The 14,578-nt window shown below is 39.9% G+C and overlaps 1 long non-coding RNA gene across 1 annotated transcript in view; it reads right to left on the bottom strand.

Annotated features, from left to right (window-relative positions):
* The window catches only part of LOC119238244 (uncharacterized), a 200,098-nt gene that overhangs the window by 140,240 nt on the left and 45,280 nt on the right, over positions 1-14,578 (bottom strand). The window lies entirely within an intron of this gene.

The following is a 14,578-nucleotide window of genomic DNA, read 5'->3' as shown; positions in this document are numbered from 1 at the left end:
GTGGGTGCCTGCTCCCTCTGTGGGCTCAGACTGCTGGTCGGAAGGGGCCTGGCGTGGAATAACTTCCTGGCTGGCCACTGGGTCCTACAGAAGCCTTCTGCCCTTTTCAAGCAGTCTTAAGAAATTTCCTGTTCTATGGGGTGTTAGTGACTTTTTTTTCCTGGTCGCTAGGTGGCACCAGAGATCTCTCCTATTGTCCTTGGGGGCTGTTTTTCGCCTCCCCCCACCCCGTGGGACAGGGAACAGAGCGGGAATGGTAGGGTACACCTCAACAGCTTTGGGGTGCTGTGTCTGCCTTGTGCCCCACCGTCGTGGAGAACCCATGCCCCGAATTTTCGTGCCCTGGGTCTCAGTTCAAAGCCCTCAGGTCCAGGACGTGGGCTGTAGCCCAGTTCAGTGGCGCGGGAATGGCGCCTTTTGCACCCCGCTCCCGTGCCTGGGCGCCTGGTTCCTGCTTACTCAGGGAGGGAACTTCAAGTCAGTGAGGACCTCCGCGCGTCTCCCCGCAAGCCTAGGTCATCTCCCCGCAAGCCTAGGTCGCAGGCGCGGGGACCTGGGCAGCGGCGATCCCGGTCTGCACTTGCTTTTCAAGCGCGCCGAGCGCACCGCTTTCCGCGCCAGCTTACCGGCAGCCCGGGCTGTGTGCGCGTCTCCCGGGGTCTTTGTTCTTCTCTAATGGCGCCCTGAGCCGTTCGCTCACTGCCGCGGCGGATCCTGTAGGGTTCGCCTCAGCTCCCGTTCAAGGGGTGTGGTGGCTGCAATAGTTCCTTTCCACTCACGGTCCCGCTTGCTGCGTCGTTTGTTCTTGTTGGTTGTTTTGGTTTGTTGTTTTCCTCCTCTCTGCGGGTCGGAGAGTGCCGCCTCGGCGGGGGAGGGAGCAGGGTTCTGCGCTTCCCTCCCTTCTAGTCCTCTTTTATGGCCACTTTCTTCTTCGGGTAGTTTGCTGGAGTCACCCGTTTATCTTCCGTGTCCCGGTTCTCACTGGGACCTGCCGCTTTTCCTCCCTATTAACTTTTTTTAATGGGAGATCTTACTCGCAGCGTCTCCTCGCCGCCATGTTGCTCCGCCCCCTTCTTTTTAATTGTTAATAACTAAGTTGACAAGAGTGTAAGAAAGCATCCTCCCAGTCATTGCTTGTCAGCTATTTACTAGTCCAATCTTTATGCAGAATGCTTTAGTGATATATAAATCTGTCATCTTTATAGCATGCTATCTGTACACTCAGAAATTATGTCTATTCTTTACATGTGGAAATAATTGTTAAAGTTTTATTTATAATAATGTTCACCAAACTGCCAATTGTTAGTGGAAAATATAAGTAAAAATGGTTTTCAATAAAAAAGTATTTGAATAAAACAAAGTATATCAGGCCCTCCTGGTGGCCTAGGAGTTAAGTCTCAGTGGTCTCACCACCACGGCCTGAGGTCAATCCCAGGCCAGGAAGGTGACCCACATGGTGCAGCAGACGTCTCCTGTCTTGCCCACTGCTCCCCTCAGCAGTGTATTTCAGTAGATCTACCTGTTCTGTTCCTCACTCTGTCTCTGGTGCATTCTCTCACACCCACACCTCTGGCATACACATCAGTTCTACACAAAAAATGAAAAAATAAAACTTCTTTAAAAAACAAAACAAAGTATATCCATGTAAGAGAGCCTTGTGCAGGTATTGGGCATCCTGATAACAAGAAAAACATGTGGCTATGTTAATTTATATTAACAGTTTATAAAATATAGATGAGTTTACATATATTAGAAATGTTTAAAAATATGTAATATATAAATATATAAAACATAGAATGTAATATGTAAAGTATATTAGAAACTCAAATATATTAAAATATACAATAGAATTTATTACATGTGTTTTATATAATTATAATAGATACAGATATGTAGGTTGTATTTTTTTACTTATGTAAACTAGCATACAGAGGAAAAGTAGTACCTCAATTTTGTTTGTTTTTTAAATAGAACAATAAGGGCCCCATCAAAAAGTTTTTAGTAGCTATCTACAAACCTTATTTTCTTCTTTGTTTTACACTTTGACTTTTCTATAATATAAAAATGTTTGGCTAGATAGATAGCAGTAGACCCAAGCAGACAGCTATCCCATTGTGTGAAGATCATTGACCACAAGTTTCTGTGACCCAACAAAATTTAAAAAGTCATTTCACAAAGAAGCAGTACTTGATAAAAAAGGAAGAGCGATAAGAGGTAAATGAAACAAAAGAACATTGCTGAACACAGGTGCCAGAAATGTGTCTCTTTTGGAAGTTGTCTAAGTAACAGAATAGAAAGTGCTCTGATATGGGAGTCATAGAGCTCGGGGGCTGCATGTAGTTCTCAGACAAACATGACCCAAAACAAGACATTTCTCCCCAACTAAAATTAAACATAAACTGAAGAACCTCAAATTCCCATCCAACCTTGAAAGACTAGTCTTTCCCACGAATAAAGACATGACTCATGTTTCCATAGATTTCTTTAAGCAGATAGTATTATTACTAGAGCTGCCAGACAGAAGTTGGAAGATGCAGTTAGATTTGTGTTTCAGATAACAGTTCTTTCTCTATAGGACAGACTGTTGCTTTTTTTTTTTTTTTTTTAACCTCAAGATAGGACTCCTCTAGCAGGCAGTCTCCTCCAGGACTCCCATTTGGGAAATGCTTATGCTAAAGAAATAGACACGTGCTAAAAGAGGTAGTTTATCTGAAATTCGAACTTAATTGAAGAGTCTGAATTTTCATTTGCTAAATCTGGCCTTTCTATCTATAATCTCCTTAGCTTCTGCTATAAATTGACATTAAAAACAGTCAAGTTAAATTCTGTTTCACTCACTACAAATTATCTTTCTTCATATCTTTCCCCCTTTCTTCTTCACCTCTTATATCCAGACCAGTGCTGAACTATATGTAAAATTGTTGATCCCCAGATAAGCCCTTTGACACCTGTCACATTCAGACATTGACTGAGGCTGGTTTGAAGACGAAGAAAATCTCTCTCCCATCTACCTTAGGTTCTCCAGCTAGAGACCTCTAAACTAGATGTAAGAGATGAAATGAAAGTTTATTAACAAATGAAAAGAATTGAATGAAAAAAATGAAAGTTTATTAACAGGTATGTCATCACATGAACCCATGGGAATACACGAATAGAACAAACTTTGTGTCCTGGCCAAAACACATAGGCTGTGTGAGCCAGGCCAAGTTACCTACCATTTCTGAGGCTCAAATGTCCAGTCTGAAAATATGCAAGGAAACACCTCATGATGTTATTGAGAGGTTTAAAAGCATTAACTTATGGAAAACAACAGCACTGTGCCAAGCGCGGTGCTTGTCACCAAAAAAGAGCTGCTTTAATTACACTGCCACTGCCCTGAACACATTTTCACAGTGTCCCTCCAACCGGACCTTTGGCTCGCTCAGGCCTAAGATGTCTGTTTCCCACGTCTGAATCCTCAGGGTCTGACTCACGCGGACCCCAGCCAAGATTTGTTCAACTACATAAACCATCACAGGAACTCCTGTCCATTAGGAAGTCACCTAAGAGCTTTGATGATGTCTCCAAACCCACACTTACAGAAGTGAGACTGCAGACAAGTTGATACTGGAAATGTCCTCAACAATTCTGAGTTTCTGTACCTATACCAAGAATAAGAACAAAAGTTGCAGATAACCATAGGGCACCTGAAATTGGGTAACTGCTTGGAGAATGCTTTATTACTGAAGGATTAAAGATGAAGCAGGCCCCTACTTGCAGCTTTAACTTCTGGATGTCGGTGTCAGCATTACTCAGGGATAAACTTCTAAAATGATAATACTTTGATTCCGTATTAGACTTTTATCATTCGGTGCACTTAGCCACCTATTATTTTATTTTATCATCGCAAGGAGCACAAGACAGAGAGCAATTTTTCAGAGGAGCAAATAGCAGCCCAGCAGTTTAAGTGACCGAGGGAAGGTCACAGTGATTTGAATAGCAGAGCTGGGCTCCCCAACAGGCTTCTGGCTCCCAGACCTGCCCTTATTTCCTAGGACCATGGCATGCTCTTTCCATACTTAGTGCACAGGACTCTGGAAACTGAGGCAGCATAGCAATAGGGACCGGGCATTCCAGAAATGTCAGGAGAAGGGAGGAGGGAATAGGAAGAACTTGATTGGAAGGAAATTTTCTATATAACAAACCCTTGTGTCTGGGGAGAGAGTTCTTCAGATATTTTAGTGGTAGTGATCTCAACTGCCTTCACAGCTTCCTAGTTAGGTCAAGATAAGAGCAGTGTGAAGGCTGTTGGATAAATTTCCACAGGCTATGTTTACCAGCCTCCCTGTCTATGGACACAAAACCCGTTCATTCATTGCTGGTTTTTAAAGGTCAAGAATATGATTTCTTAGTAAAGGGTCTCTGTCCCCATACACAGTGAGGTCACTGACAATGATTAAAGTCTAATAGATGTTACTTTTATGCGAATGGTATTTTCTATTTTATAAAGCACCTCTACCAGGAGCTTCTTGATCTCCCTTGGGGTACCTTAAAAAGATGATGAAAACTATGGACTTATTTCTGGGGGGAAGTACATTATGCACAATACAGAAACCCTTTTATATACAAGTCAAGGGACAGGGAGCTCTCAGACATCTTTTAGCAAAATAGCACAGAAAACAGCTAAAAACCTATCATTTATAAATTATCATTTAAAAGCCTGTCATTTTCAATGGACAACAGTTTTGTGATGTATATAAGCACAGATTTATCCCATTTTAAACTTGAGGAGATCAAATAACTCAAACAGAGTTACTTATCTAAAGGGACAATGTTAATCAGGCAGAACTACTACCAGTTTTCCTAACTGCTGGTCTGGAGCCCTTTCCTTTTTTTTCAAGGCAAACAGAAGTAAAGATATTAAAATTGTCCCAAGCCATGATTTGACCTCTTGGAATGAGTCAGTTCCAGAACAGAGCATCCTCCCCTTTCCTGTCAGATGTTATTGGAACTATTGCTCTTTAAACCTCCAGTTCAACAATCACCCCAAAACCACCTCACCTCAAAATAAGCCTAAGTGAGATGCTGAAGATGGATATACGTCATCAGTCTTGAAGCTATAACCACTTACTCTGTATGAGAGGTGCAAGCATTTTCAAAGGTTAAACTAGACTGTTAAAGCAGATAAGTGCTCTAATGGGGGGCAGCTAGGAGGCAGGTGTGACAGCACAAAGGGACCAGCTGGACAGGAATCCAGGCAAAGGCTGTAGTGGCTTGCACTAGGTGACAGCAGTGCAGTGCAGTCAGTTGGAGTCTTTTCCTTAAAATGTAGACCTAAATACTTGAGGAATAATTGCAGGTATGATCAAACAGGAGCAGTCAAATATGTATCTAAAGTTTGGGGCCTTGACGACTAGAAGTAAGAGTTGGCACTAACTGAGATGAGGAAGAAGGGGATCTGCATGTCACTTTGGCATATATTAAGTTTTATGTCTATCAGACACCCACCTGGAAATGTCTAGAAGGTAGTTGATACAAAAATAAAGGTTTGAGAAATGATCTGGGCTAGACTTAAACATTTGGGGTTTGGGGTGTATACATGGTGTTGAAAACCATGAGAACTAGATGAGGTTGCCACTTGAGTTAGTGCAGAGAAGAGGTCATAGACTGAGCTCTGACACAAAGTAAAGCAGTGGCCTCAAAGGGAAGTATCTTGAGTCCTATACTCTCGCATGCACCTGGCGCTGTGAGCTAGGAGAGGCTGTGCTGATGGGTGGAGGAGACATTTTTTTTGTAAAGATTTATTTATGCATATAAGAACTGGGGCATAGGGCCTCCCTGGTGGCACAGTGGGTTGAGCGCCATGCTGTGTAGCTGTCAGCAGCCCCTGGAGCATGGGTTCAATTCCTGGCCGGCCAGAGAGATTCCCACATAGCGCAGCAGACCTCTCCTGTCATGCCTGCTGCTCCCCTCAGCATTGCTTTTGGTTCCTCTACATGTTCTGCTCCCCGCGCTGTCTCTGGTGAATCCTCTCACCCTCCTGCACCTCTGACCTGTACCCCAGCTATTGTATAAATAAATAATAACAATAAAAATCTTAAAAAAAAAAAAAGAACTGGGGTATAGGCCAGAGGTGTGGGATGTGAAAGGATTCACCAGAGACAGAGTGGGGAGCAGAATAGGAGGATCTACTGAAATACACCACTGAGGGGAGCAGCAGGTGAGACAGGAGAGGTCTGCTGCACCATGTGGGTTAGCTCCCTGGCTGACTTGGGATTGAACTTGTGCTGTAGATAGCTTCATAGTGCTCAGACTTAATCCCTTGTGCCACCAGGGAGGCCCAAGGAGACATATTTGAAATAATCCTTCTTGGCAAGAATGGGGGGATTATTCAGGGTAAAGGCCACCTCTGATTATTCAGGCCACCTCTGAAGTTGGGGAGTGGACCAAGGCGCAACATACCCAGACCACATGACTGTACACAGAGGAGCAGGACAGGTGTTGGGGAAGGTACCACAATGTCCACCACAACAACCATATACCTTTAAACTTTTTGTTGCTTTGAGAATTTAGACTTTAAGCAAACCTGCATTTAAGTTTTGGCATGATCACCAATAATATGACCTTGGGCAAATTTTATCAGACTTTTTAAACCTATTTAATTACACAATGAGAACAAATGTACTTCCTCTGACCTTAAGAGGTCAACTTAGCTATCAGAGTGGACAGAGTAATGTTTCATACATCGTAAATACTCAAAAAAAAAATTAAACTATTATTTTTGCTAGCCTGGATTCTCCTACGATGTGGTCTGAAGTAAAGACCAATGTGCATATAGATTATTTGGGAAGTGCGTCCAGGGTGAGGGAGCAAAAAAACTACAGGAAGGATCAAAAGCCAATAGCAGAAATGGTCACAGAAGCTTTCGGAGAAACTTATGAAATGTGCCTCAGAATTATGTACCCTGGATGATTGATAAGAGATGACCCCACCCCCAATTTTACTCCCCCACATTTCCAAATTAGGACAGCACCAGTTTATGATTTCCCACAGGTGTCCTATATCACTACTACCTGTAAGATGAAACGCAGGATGCTAGATGTAAGGCCCACGCCAGACACCGCAGTTGCCTTGTGCAAAGCTGATTGAAGCCACCAGTATAGAACTGGCCACTGCAAAAGTGATGGAAGAGGCAGAGCCAAGAGAATAGAAGACAAGCTTAAAAAGTCTGTGATAATTACTTTGTAATAATTATTATGCATCCCTGCTGAATCTTCGTGTTAGAGATTTGTATCAGCGATTCTTTATCTAGGAGATCTGCTCCTGAATGAAGGACTAATTTCTTCTTTTCACACCTAGAAATCAATGTTTTCCAAACAGAACATTGTCAATATTTGTTACATGACAATGAATTTGTATGACATGAGATAAACAAAATCCACATGTATGAAGATTTATAATTCAAATCATGTGTTTGGATATGAAGGCTTTTTCACCTATACTATATTCCCTCCCCTGGCAATTTGAAAGCAGAAATTTAATGTCAAAGTCTTGCACTGCTTTATTTCCTTTGGCTCTGTGCTGGAAACAACAACAAAAACAACAAAATCCTGATTTTGTACAAAAGACAGTGAGACTCTGAAGACAATTTTTTTCTTCTCTAATTGCTTCCCCAGCTACCTTTTCTAGATACGTAGGAATTAGTGGTGGGAGAGGCACAGCTCAATTGGTTGTGCAGAACTGAGCTCCTCTGAGCTTCATTACAGCCTGGGTAAGAAAGAGGGCTGTGGGCAGAAGCCCGCATCTCTCCCCCTCGCTGCTAGGGGAGCCTCTTGCAAATGCAAAGGTCAGCCTACTTCCATCCCCCCAGTGTTGACTGAGCCGTTCTCATGCTCTCACTTTTCACCCTAGTTAAGTAGAATCCCATTAGCTGGATAAATAAAACCGGATTACATTTTATCTTGGCGCGATCTATTTGGTATTTTCCCATGTGTGAACATGGCTTTTATTCTTTTCAGTATCCATATGAACTATACACAAAGATAATGTGAAGATAATGGGCAAGGTCAGCATTGCACACAGACAAACCAAGCCACTACCCACATTGCATAATTAGAGGGAAAAGCCTTCTCCCAATTAAGGTTTGAAAGTCCATTGTTAGTGCTTCATTCCTCTCTGCTAACAGTTTCCTTCCCAGTGCTTGTTCTTTGAGAAAGATTAGTTGGCTTGAGGGGCAAGAGATTTAGCACACTCAGCCTGCAAGAACTGATGGCTGGGTCAGGAGCTGGTAAAGGAGACATTCTAACCTTGGGGCAAAGAGACCTACAGAGGCAGGAGGTCAAAGGCTGTGGGGGAGAGCAAGGAATCCTGGAGGGAGTGATTGGGAGGCCATGCAACCTCATGACCTGATGGTTTGACGAGCCAGCCCTGACAGTGAGGATGAAAAGTCGCTTTCACAAAACCCTTGGCACCCATGCAGGCCTTTCATTTTTTGTAGTCTCATGACAAGTAGCCATCATCTCTGACCACGAAAGGCAGTGTGGGCCAGACACTAGCAAGTGAACAAGCCAACCAAGCCACAGCAGAAGGGACAGTGTCTCTCCCATCTGGGTTCAGTAACCCTCCCTGGGTTTTGTTCTCCCGATGAAGATGAAAAATTACATTAGACTTATCTGCTCTTATCACCTTTCCCTGAAAAGACATTAACTCCTTGCCAGGCCTGTCACCTCCTATACAATCAAAGTACTTAGCAATTTTAAGCACAATTTACAAATGCAATGTTCCTCCTCCAGTTCTAAAGGCATCTATCAGATTGTCCTTCAGAGCAGGAAAGAGTAGGAACAAAGAGGGCCTTCTCCTTCTTTGCTTGTCCTTAGCCTCCCTTGTCCGTGGAATTTCCCCCACTCTGCCACCAACTTTTCTTGTAAATCTCCTTATTTTCCTGTGTTTCTACCTACAGTTCTTAGGGGAAGGGGACGTGGCCTTTGCTTTCATCTACCTACCACTGCCTCAATTTGAGACCCCCTCACGTGGTTTAGTCAGGGTTCAAGGTAGCCCTCGATACTGTCAACGAATGCCCTACTGACAAAAGACTGTGTGTGTGTGTGTGTGTGTGTGTGTGTGTGTGTGTGTGTCTAATTGCTTTCATTCTAAACCAGTATTTGAGACATAAAAATCCACACTTGGGTTTTTAAAGTTTTCTTCCACTTTCCCTACTCAGCAAATACTTGTTCTCAGCATCTCGAAAGGCACTTGGCTGTATTTTAACCAGAAAATATTTTTCTTACCTAACAGCTACTGATGTTTTTAGGCTTGCCATTACTGATAACAGCTGTTGAAACATTTCAACTTACTTTTTATTTCATTTTTTTCCTCTAGATTTTAAAATTGGTTTTAAAAACATTTTATATAGTTTTTAAGCCTCAATATGGTTTTCCTAACATTATTACTCCTTTTCTCCCAATGTATAATAAAAAAAATTAACAGCTCCTGTTACTGTTTATTTCCCATCTGTTAGAGATAATACAAAATTTCAGATGTGCTTATAAAATACCTACCAAGCATGCCAAATAGAATCTATACTATACTAAACATTATGTTCATTGTATATATTTTACATACCACTTCTGGCTAAACCATGCATTTTTATACCATGAGTTGTCCTGTTTAACCTAGTGCATTTCACCACACTGAACAATGGCACTGAAATTGAATTGGGATATCATATGCATGTATAGTACAGAACATTCAGACTTTTTCTGTATTTATGTAACAAACTATAACCTTTCTTAAGAACATGAAAACTGTGGTTAATAATACTTTTCATGTGAGTGTAATCACACAAAAAGTATGAAGTTTAAAGAACTAAGCATAAGAAATAACAGAAATGTAATAATTTATTTAAATTTGACAGTAAAATTTCTGATTGTTGGAAGCAGTAGATAAAAGAATACTACTACTTCCAGTCTGCCTGCTGACTGCCTAGATAAAAAACACAGTGTTAGTGAAAGTTCCCTTTATTCCATCATGTCATCTTCACTCCCCACCTTCCCAGCTTCCAGAAGGTTAAGGGGAGCTGTCTATTCATTTTCACAAAGATTAGCATCTAAATGATACTCACTAGAATAGATCTATTTTACCATTTAAAGTTAGCTATCTCTAACACCAGTTTCAGTACACACTGTTAAATATAAGACAGAGAAACACTAGACTTTTACATATCCCATAAGCCAGGTAAATGCTATAAACGCAGTGTAGTTTTCAGGCATTCTGAAATATTTATGAGCAATGAGTGTGTACATACACACACACGTATTTTATCATGGAGGCTCGCCATCCTTTCTTTCACTATCTTATTTCGGTTGTTATTTCCATTGATGTTGCAAAGGGTTTCATTCAACTGTCAAAGTTAATGATAATTTAATCAAAATAAAGTTTGTTCCTCTTTTGCAATTGTACTTCAGTACTGTTTTATTCTATGGAGTTCCTGGCATAGCTCCATATAAATGAGCCCACTTTGGTTAATTCTTAACTGATAAAATCAGTATCCCAAAACTGTTACTAAAAGAAAAGAGAAAGACTTAAGAGTAGGAGTGCATGTCTATCCAACTGCTAGCCCAGAGGGTCCTCAACTGTGATCCCATACCAGTGAGCAGTTCTACAATCCTTTCAGTGGAGCTGTGAGGTCAGAACTATTTTGTAGTAATACTAAGAAGTCCTAATCATAATTTAAAAATTTAAAAATTTGAAAATTTAAAATTATAATTAAAAAATCATAATTTAATAATTTTAATACTAATACTATAATACTTATAATACTAATAAATAAGAATGCTTAATATTGTTTTTATTTGAAATTATTTAATACTAAAATTATTTTTATAATACTAAGAAATATTTAGTAACAGTAAGAAATTGCCTCACCAGTGTATGGGAGAGTTTTCCAGAAACTACCGGACATGTGAACTTACAAGAAATGATCTAGAACCAGATAGGGGAACTTACTCTTTTAAGCCAGACAATAAAGATATTTGTAATAATTTAGAAAAATATCACTTCTAAAATTTCTCCTTTGGAAATACGGTTATTTATGAAATATTTGTATTACTTATATTCACACACAAATGTTATTTTTAAATAAATTAAACTAACATTTTAACCATTATTTTAATTTATAGTATAGTAAGTAAACACTGATTAATAAAACATATATAAAAAACTGTTCATTGCAGTTTTAAAATTGCTTACCTAACTACCAATTAACTCTTCCATGTAAACTCTAAACTATTAGGGGAGGTCAAGATCATAGAGTTTCTTATTCTGGCTCCTTGAAATGCTTAGTAATTACTCATACGGTAAGCATAAATTTGAATCTCCATTGATTTGGTTTTCAATTTACACTCAATTAAATTTTTTTCTATTAATATTATCAGATTGAACTAGCGATTAATGAATTCCCTATAATTAATTATAGTGGTATCCCAGGAGGATGAAGAAGGAAAGATAATGAAATTTTATTTACGCCCCTACTATGTGTCAGGCCCCTTAAAAATGGCAGGTGGTTAAGCAAAGTCTGGATTCTGACTCAATCTATACCCTCCTCTTACTGTTTGTGTGAACTTGGGCAAGCTATTTAGCCCCTCTCTGTCTCTATTTCCTCATCTATAACCCAAGACCCATTAGGTTGTTTTGAGAATAAGTCATTACATGTAAAGCCCTTCTAACAATTCTTGGTACACAGGTAAGTCTTAGCTTTATCTACCTGTATAATCTTCACTGCAATACTAGAAAGGAGTTGAGCTTCTGGAAGCCATGGAACCTACTCAAGGTCATGGAGACTGCAAATGATAGCAGTAGTATGTAAGTCTAGGTCTATGTGATGCAAAAGGTCCTATACTAGATTATGGTTCTCAAATTTGAGCTCACAACTGAATCACTCCACCTTCAGAATTTGATGCAGTAGATCTGAGGTAGGACCAAGAATTTGCATTTTAACAATTTTTCCTGGAGTTGCTAATGTTGCTGGCCCAGGAGCTACACTTTGAGAACTTTGCCTTAGAAACCATGTATAGTCACCAAGAACATTTATGCTCAAAACATTATCCTTAAATAATTCAGGTTGTCCTCACTTTCTATCCCATTGAGATAAAAGGAAATTGATATCTATGATTATTTCTGTAAATTTACAACTAAAAGATTGATCTTACTAAATAATTGTTCTAACTCAAGCCATCTAGAAGTGAGGAGAAAAGAAGATTTTTTCTAGCATTTCCATTCAGGATTCCTACCTACTTATCCCAAAATTAAATCTTAGCATAGTCAATGAAGGCTTTCATCCCAACACTTTGCTTTCATTCCTTTTTCAAATGTAATCTAGATATCAAATCCAAACAAAAGAAGGAAAACAGTTGGCTTTCTCATGGGGAACCAGCTTTGGGATGAGCAAATACTATTTCTCAATCACCTGAAATCCTAAGATGATGATAGCAAAAAGGTGGGAGTGAAAATTAATTTTCTGCATCAAATTAAAGAGGAGTCACCTCTGCCTACTGAGCTTCTAATGAGAAATCAGTAATGTGATTGAAAATTGGCAGGGTAACACATGGAGATAAGTCAGTGGGTCAATACGTCTATGTTATAGTAATGTGAAAGTACCATCCTAGAGAGATGCAGAACTCAGCATTGGTCAACATGAAAGCAAAGACAATGAAGAATCTGAGGAAGCAAATGATATTCTGGTGCCTCTACAAACAGACTGGGTGCCTAGAACAATTACTGTTCTTAATAAGAAGCAGAATAAGGACCAGAATAAGAACAGACTATAGTGCCTACCACATGCTGAACATGTTTCTTTTTCATTTCATTTCCTTCTAAGGGAGTGAAAATCCTCTGGATACCATGATTTCTCTCTTTTTCCTTTTTCCTATATTTTTATCTCCTCTTCTGCTTTTTGAATGTTGTTGTTCCCCAAGAAGTAGGAAAGATTGACAGGCTTTTAGACAAGAGTTTATTTTCTATAAAGGAATTTTCAGGTGGTGTGTTGAAAGGAAAGGATTTCCCACCAAGAAAAACAGAAAACAAAAAAGACTTATTATATTAACAGTTTTGCATTAGGTATTTAGAATAATTCTCAAACTACTGGAAATATTTAGTGGTGTGAGAGTAGAAATACCAAACAACTTTGGAAGACCAGAACAGACAACTTCATCTCTGATTTTGTAGGAACACTCCTATCCAGACAGATAGGGTCAGGAAATCTTATAATGCTACGTTGCTATGAAAACAGAAACAGAACATTAAAGCTAGCCCAAGTTAATTGTCACAAGGTGCAAGTCCCGTTGGCATTTGGACATCAGAGAAGATACCAGAACAGAGTCATAAGGAAAAGATCCTTTTTGGACTTAATCTGGATTTCACAGGAATCAAGGTTTTAATTTCAGGGTGATTTGTCCCAAGTCTTCCTCAGTTCAGTAGCCGCTTATTGAGAACCTTCCATATGCCAGCATCAGTGGCACAAAATAGACAAAAATGAGGGCATAAAAAAAAGCCCCCACATTGCTTTCGGTCAGTCTAGCGATTATGCCCAGATGTTTTATTTCCCCTTAGGTATTTGTTTACTGCTTACCTAAGCAGATTTGCCTCATATGAAACCCCTTCATGTCTCTGCCTTCCTCAGACACACGTGTTTAGCTAGAATATGTCCCAGTAGAAAGCTTCCCCTTCCCTCCCTGACTCTTCTGTACTGTACCCAGTATGTTCTGAAAAAGGGCATATGCTGTAAATTCAAAAACCCACATATAGGGGCAGAGCCAGGCGGGAGAGCTGCCATTCGATTGATATAATAAACCTCCAGGAACAAGCTTGAGTGCCCAACTGTTAGAGTTGTCAGCAAAATCCACAGATTTAATTATACCCAAGTAATTGCAGAAAAGATCATCCATTATTCTAACTACTCTGAAAGAGAAGAGCCCATACCCTGAAACGACTTTGTAGTAGCATAAATGGAGATCTATTCATTAGGACAAGGAAATAAAATGGAAATCTGTTTTCTTTTCAGAGCAATGTGATTACCATCACCAGTAATGATATTATGGGAGGAAAAACATATTGTCTCTTACAATGCACATTCTCCTTTTTTGCCCTGGTCTTCTTTCTTCCTTTGTTAGTAATAATCATGGCTGGTAAAACCTGGATAACTTGGGCTCATCCCAAACACTCCACCCTGGTGCCCTGAGTTGGTGCTTCTAAAAGAGAAAGATTCAGAATCCTCAATTACAGTCACCTTTCTCCACCAATGCTAAAGGTTTTTTTGGTTTTTATTTTTTTCAAACTCCTTTGGTTAAATGCACAGTACGCAGATTAAAAGACTAGTGCAACATTATTCTTATAGAAAAAAAAGACATTTAAATTGGAAATGGAACCAGGTATTGAGCAGTTACAGAGGCTAAAAACTAGAAATAGGGTCTTAGCGGGAGCAGGCATAGGTATTTGATTTTTCTGTAATATAAAAGTAGGATTTGGAGCAAGGATTATAGAGCAGGAGTAAGTAGTTTGAGAAGAAGGAATAAGGCGATATATGGCAAGCCCAAAAGCAGCTTAT

The sequence above is a fragment of the Talpa occidentalis genome, unplaced genomic scaffold (assembly GCF_014898055.3).
Source record: "Talpa occidentalis isolate TD23 unplaced genomic scaffold, MPIMG_talOcc4v2.1 talOcc4.11, whole genome shotgun sequence".
In the NCBI taxonomy this organism is placed as follows: Eukaryota; Metazoa; Chordata; class Mammalia; order Eulipotyphla; family Talpidae; genus Talpa; species Talpa occidentalis.
Note: the sequence above shows the minus strand (reverse complement) of the source record. Positions and strands in the feature narration are given on the sequence as shown.